Below are 7,282 nucleotides of genomic sequence, written 5' to 3' on the forward strand. Positions count from 1 at the left end.
TCCAGTCGTTGTTATCCAGAGGCCAAGAAAACACACCCATGCGTGTACCAAGCCCCTCCTGCTGGCCCACCCCACTCACTGTAGAGTTATACAGGATGATCCCAATCAGTAGTAAATTAATACAGACATGACAGAAAAAAGGGGCACTAAAATAAAATAAAAGTGTTTATTTCCTCTAGGTAGTGGGAGGTATTTTTTTAAATATAGGTGATTTTATTGTTTTTATACTTTCTCCTGTCTTCCAAGTTTCCGACAATAAGCAAGAGTGACTTTTATAGTCAAAGTGTTTCCTTTGAAGTATCACTTGGATTGCATGTTTATTGGAGGGTCTGCCACACCTATAGACTACACGCTCCTTCCTACCACATTCCACACCTCCCGAAGTCCCAGAGCCTGGACGGAACCCAAGTGGTGGCTGGACATTTGTTAGCAAGGCTCTTAGCTTTCATTTATTTATTTTTGGCTCTTAGCTTTTAATTGGCCATAGTCTTTCTCTCTACCTGACCGAGACACACCTTGGTCTTCAGATCAAATGTTTGGGCTGTGTAGCCACTTTCTACCATAAACAAGGCTACTGCTCGTTTTCAGGCTCCAGAATTTGTTTCTTAGGTCGAGAAGTGTCAAGACAAGGGTGAGGAAATCTGCTTGCTTTCTGAGGGATGCCAGCCCCAGGAATTGCGGCAGAGATTCCAGGAGAGGCATCCGTAACTTGTGTGTGTCTATGTGTGCTCAGTCGTGTCCGACTCTCTGCAACCCCATGGACTGTAGTCCTCCAGGCTCCTCTGTCAAGGGATCTCCCAGGCAAGAATACTGGAGTGGATTGCCATTTCCTTCCCCAGGGGATCTTCCCAACCCAGGGGTTGAATCCAGGTCTCTTCTGTCTCCTGCACTGGCAGGCGGGATTCTTTACCACTGAGCCACGTGGGAAGCCTCACATCCCTATGTGACTCCCACCAATGCTCACGCCATGATTCTCTCCCCCTTTAGTATGGGAGAAACTCAGCCTCAAGTTATCATCTTCCTGCTACAAGTTATGGGCTTCCCAAGTGGCGCAGTGGCAAAGAATCTGCCTGCCAATGCAGAAGATGCAAGAGACATGGATCCCATTCCTGGGTCGGGAAGACCCCCTAGGGAAGGAACTGGCAACCCACTCCAGTGTTCTTGCCTGGAGAATCCCTTGAACAGAGGAGCCTGGAGGGATACACTTCAAGGGATCGCAAAGAGTTAGATGTGACTGAGCACGCACAAAAGGATGCAAAAGACCTTGGGAAAACAGCTCTCATTGTATTTTACCTTACTCATCTGGCAAATGTCAGAACTGACTACAACACCTGAAAATCCCTTCAAGTTCTAGCATTACATATTTTTTTTGCATTTCTTTTTAATGCTATTATTTTTAATTAATTCCTAGCTTTTAAAAAAAATAATCGATTTTTATTTTTGGTTGCGCTGGGTGTTCGTTGCTGCACACAAGCTTTCTCTAGTTGCTGAGAGCAAGGGCTGCTCTTTGTTGCAGAGCTCGAGCTTCTCACTGCAGTGGCTTGTTGCTGAGCATGGGCTTTAGGCGCACGGGCTCAGTAGTTGTGGCACACCAGCTTAGTTGCTTCCAGGCACATGGAATCTTCCTGGACCAGGGATCAAACCCGTGCCCCCTGCATTGGCAGGCGGGTTCCTATCCACTGTGTCACTAGAGAAGTCTCATTTCTTTTAAATTTAAAAGCTGTATGACCTCAAGCAAGTAATGAAAACTCCCTGATATTCATAATAACATAGCATATTTCATGCTTAAATAGCTTTTTATGATACTATCACATATCTTGTTAAATCTTAGTGGGTCAGTGACGGAGCCACGGAGAAACTGAGGCTCAGTGAGGTTGAAAGAAATCTAGCTCAGACCACAACTACACCAAAGCGGTGGCAGAGGAACCAAAGCCAGGTTCTGGCCCTGCTCTCTCATATCTCTCTGTCCTTCCTATCCACCGGGTTTTCACCAGCCCAGGGAAGGCAAACCAACCATGGAGAGTATTATAAATGGGTGTCCTCAAAGCTCTAAACCTCTTGAGATCTCTATCTGTATGGTGGCTCTTCTCAAGATAAAGTGCCCAACTGTTTTCCAGAGTGGTTATGCCATTTTACATTTCCATCAACGGTGTATGAGAGCTCCGGCTCCTCCACATCCTCCGCAACACTTATTACTGTCCGTGTAATTTTGGACATTCTCATAGGTACATAGTGGTTATCTCATGGTAATAACCAGTGACGTTAAGCCTCCTTCCAATGTGCTTACTGGCCATCGATATAGCTTCTTTGGCGAAGTATCTCTTCAAATCTTTCACTTATTTTTAGATTGGGTGATTTTCTTAAGAGTTCCTTATATATTCAGGACACAAGTCCTTTGTTAGATAAATGATTTGCAAATTTTACCCAGTCTGTATCTTGTCTTTTTGTTCTCTTTATCAGGACTTTTGAAGAACAGTTCTCAGTTTTGATGGTCCAATTTATCCTTTTTTTTCTTCTTTGAACTACGCTTTTAGTATTATATCTAATACCTCTTTGCTTAACTCATGGTCACAAAGATTTCCGACCAATGTTTTCTTCTAACAATTTTATAGTTTTACATTTAGGCCCTTGATTCATTTTTTATTGTGGTAAAACATATGTAACATGAAGTTTACCGTATAAAAAGACAATATTTTTATGAGGTGTTATGGGTTTCCTGTGCTTTTTATGGCTATGCTGAACAGCTTGTGGGATCCTAGGTTCCCAGACCAGGAACTGAACCTGGGCCCTCAGCAGTAGAGCGGAGAGTTCCAACCAACGGGCCACCAGGGAATTCCCATTAAGAGCAACTTTAGGTTCACAGCCAAATTGGGCAGAAGGTACAGAAATTTCCAATATACCGCTTGCTCCCACTCATGTACAGCCTCCCTATCAGCGTCCCCTCACCCTCTGTACATTTCTTAAAATTGATGAACCTACGGTGATACGTCATAACCCAATGCACATCATTTACATCAGGGTTCATTCTTGATGTTACATGTTCTGTGGGTTTGGAGGAATGTTTAATGACATGTATTCATCATTATAGTGTCACACAGAATAGTTTCACTGCCCTAAAAATTCTTTGTGCTCCATCTATTCATTCTTCCGTCTCCCCCAATCCCTGGAAACCACTGATCTTTTTAGTTACCATAACTGTGCCTTTTACAGAATGTCACACAGTTGGAATCATACAATATGTAAAAACTTTCCTTCTTAGGAATGTATTTCGTTTCCTCCACATCTTCTCATGGCTTGAAAGTTGATTTCTTTCTAGTGCCGAAAAAAACTCGTCTGGATGTACCACCGTTTATTTATACATTCACTTGCTGAAGGACATTTTGGTTGCTTCCAAGTTTTGGCAATTATGAATAAAACTGCTATAAATACGCAGGGGCCGGTTTTTGTGTAGAGGCAAGTTTTCAGCTCCTTTGGTAAATACCAAGGAGCACGATTGGTGGATGGTATGTAAGAACATGTTTTGTTTTGTACATAATTGCCAAAATTATCTTCCAAAGTGGCTGTGCTATTTTGCTTTCCCGCCAACAATGAATCCGATTTCCTGTTGCTCTACATCTTTGCCAGCATTTGGTGTTGTCAGTGTTCTGCAACTTGGTCGTTTCAATAGGTGTACACAGGATGGTACTTTTTAACCATCATTAAGTACACAATTCAGTGGCATTAAATACATTGACAATGTTATGTAACCATCACTATGATCTACTTCCAAAACTTTTTCTTTCATCACCCAAACAGAAACTCTCTAGCCATTAGCAGTAACTCCGTTTCCCCTGCCTCAGCCTCTCTAAACCTCTATTTTCGGCCCCTATGAAGTTGTCCATTCTTGATTCCTCATGTAAGAGGACTAAGAGAATTATCTGTCCTTTGTGTCTGGCTTTTCCCTTAGCGTATTTTCAAGGTTCATCCATACACATTTTGTTTATCCGTATCTTTTAGCTATTGTGAACAATGCTGAAGCAACACTGGTGTGCAGGTGCCACTTAAGTTTGGTATTTCCAATTCTTTGGGGGTATATACTGGGAGTGGAACTGCTAGGTCACACGGTAACCATTTAGCTTTTGGAGGAACCACCAGTCTTCTGCAGTTGCCTATTTTACATTGCAACTATTACAGAGACATAGAAGAGTTCCAATTTCCTCACACCCTCACCAACACTCATCTTATGTGAGATGGCAGCCATCCTAATGGGTGTGAAGGTGTATCTTGATGTGGTTTTGACTTGCATTTCCCTGAAGTTTTAATAATAATGTTGAGCATCTTTTCACGTGCTTATTGGCCATATGTTTACCTTATTTGGAGAAGTATCTTCAAGTCCTCACTTAAAAATCTTTTTGTTGTTCTTTAAGAGTTCTTTATGTATTCTAAACAGTATCTCATCAGATATATAATTTGCAGGTAATTCCCATTTCTGTGGGTGGCCTTTTCACTGTGGACTGTAGTGTCCTTCAATGCACATACAACTTGTGTTAACTATGTACTCTGTGATTTTGCTGAATTCATTTGATCAAGTAGTTTTCTTGTGGATTCTTTGGAATTTTTTCTATATAGGATCACCTCATCGGTGAATATTTCACTTTTTCCTTTCCAATTTGGATGTCTCTTTCCTGTCTAGTTGGTTTGGCTCAACCTTCTAGTACAATGTTCAATAGCAATGGTGATAGTAGGTGTCCTTGTTCCTGATCTTGGGGGAAAAACTTTCAGTCTTTAACCAGAGGATATTGGCTGTCAGTTCTTCATAAATACCCTTTGTCAGGTAAAGGACATTCCCTTCCATTCCTAGGTTTCTAGTATTTTATCACAAAAGGGCATTGCTTTGTCAAATGCCTTTTCTGCATCATCTGAACTGCTCATATGAGTTTTTCTTTGTCCTATTAATGTGGTACATTGTCTGATTTTCTTACGCTGAATCATGCTTGCATTTCTGCAATAAGCCCTTTTGATCGTGTATAATCCTTCTAACATGCTGTTGGATTTAGTTTGCTTGTATTTTGTTGCTAAAAAATGTCTCTCTCTCCATCCACTTAAAGTGTGTTTATATTCATTTCATGCAGTACTAATAGCTGGCATCTGTCAATGGACTTTTCCCTTGAGAACTGGTTACATGGTTAATTCTGGATGGTCTCCTGGACATTTTGATTACGTTGTGTGACTCTAGATTCTGTCTAAATCCCAGGAATATTTTTGTTTTAGCAGGCAATTTAATGTCAGAAAGATAGGGTTCCTTAGACCTTTTAGCTGCCTATGCCACCAAAACAGCTCTAGCTCTACGATGGGGCCATACTTGGGCCGCAACAGGAGAAACAGAACAGTGATTCCCCTTCTTCGGTCTAGCGTCCCCCTTTCCTGGTTCCTCTGCCCAGAAGGTAACAGTTTTAGCTGTCAGAGCTAAACTGCTGCAGCCTTGCAACTTTGCCTGCTCTTAAGGACGAGGAAAGGAAAAAAGAAGTGGGATTTTCTATTATGTTCTCCAGCTCACAGGGTCCCTTTTTCTGGTCCTCTGGTCAAAGCTAAGCTGGGTTCTTTTAGGGGTTTTGCAGCCATGTGTCAGAGGTGAAAGTCATGAAAAGGAAAAATGCCAGCAAACTCAGCCCTGTAGGGACTATGTAAGTTTTGACTCCCCCTCCTAATCTGCTTTTATTTTTCAGAATCCTCAGGTTAACTTTTGGTATTTTTGCCAATTTTTGGTTATAATCAATTAGAGACAGGCTGTAGTGGATTTAAATCTTGACCAGCAGGGACTTCCCTGGTGGTCCAGCGGTTAAGACTCTGTGCTTCCAATGCAAGGGACTCGGGTTAAATCCTTGGTCGGGGAGCTTAAGATCCCACATGCCACTGAACTTTTTTTGGTGTGCCCCACCCTTCCACCCTGCCAAAAAAAAAAATCTTGACCAGCACCAGAAGCTGGGAAGCATCTATAGAGAACTCATGAGTTTGTGCTTTATACACAATTTCACAAGAGCCATTATTGTTTTCCATCTAAACTTGCTCAAACCAATGCTAGAAAGTTACATCAGAGAACAGTGTGAACTGGAGCTTGCTTTCACAAAAATGTCTGTCTCAAATTCATAATAGGAAAATTTATGAATCAGCTTAACTTTCACAAAAACTGCTTCATTATTATTTCATCCAGATTTGTTTGAATATAATTTTTAGATATTTCTAACTGAAGTTTCTTTTAATAAAAATCGTTTTTTAACCTCTAGGTTTGTTCAAAATACTGCTGGTGTTTTGAAAACTTTTAAATCTGACCTTATTTTCATAAGACTGTTGTTTCAGCTAGATTTGTTCAAGTAACTCATCTTGGGAAATTTGATGAACTCTAGAAAATTTTAAGAAAAACTTGTAAATTTGAGCTTCTCACCAAAACGGAAGGGCATGCATTGGTAGCAGCCATGTTTTGCCTCCCTCTGCAGGGTAAAGGCTGAGGCAAAACCATGTGGAACATATTCTAGGCCTCTGCCAATAATGCCATGTGGTACAATTCCAGGAGGCACCAATCACTTTGTAAGGACAGGGATTGGGACAAACCTCATCCATGGACTGTTTTTGTACAGTTAGCCAAGAATGGATTTTACACGTTTAAAGTGTTGCTCAAAAGAAAAAAGGTGTATGTGACAGATCATATAGGGCCTGCTGCTGCTGCTAAGTTGCTTCAGTCATGTCCAACTCTGTGCAACCCCATAGATGGCAGCCCACCAGGCTCTCTCATCGCTGGGTTTCTCCAGGCAAGAACACTGGAGTGGGTTGCCATTTCCTTCTCCAATGCATGAAAATGAAAAGTGAAAGTGAAGTCGCTCAGTTGTGTCTGACTCTTCGAGACCCCATGGACTGCAGCCTACCAGGCTCTTCCACCCATGGGATTTTCCAGGCAAGAGTACTGGAGTGGGGTGCCATTGCCTTCTCCACATACAGGGCCTACAGAGTTTAAAATATCTACCATCTAGCTCCAGACAGAAAAAGCTCTGACAACACTGTTCAATGGTTACTACTTCTAGACTGGAAAACGGAAAGATACCTCTTGGAGATGGGCAACATAATGGATCTACCTTTGGCCCAAAGATGCTAAACTGGCCAAATTTAGCACAGGGCAGCCTTGTCTATAGAGATGTACTCTTCAGCCTTTCTCTTACCCTTTCTCCTTGGTTCTGCTACCTCTGTGGCCACACGTCTCCCTGGCTTCCCTTTCACCTACCACTCCCATCTTGAGAGTTCAGTCATTAGC

Source organism: Bos indicus, chromosome 25 (assembly GCF_029378745.1).
Source record: "Bos indicus isolate NIAB-ARS_2022 breed Sahiwal x Tharparkar chromosome 25, NIAB-ARS_B.indTharparkar_mat_pri_1.0, whole genome shotgun sequence".
Taxonomy (NCBI): domain Eukaryota; kingdom Metazoa; phylum Chordata; class Mammalia; order Artiodactyla; family Bovidae; genus Bos; species Bos indicus.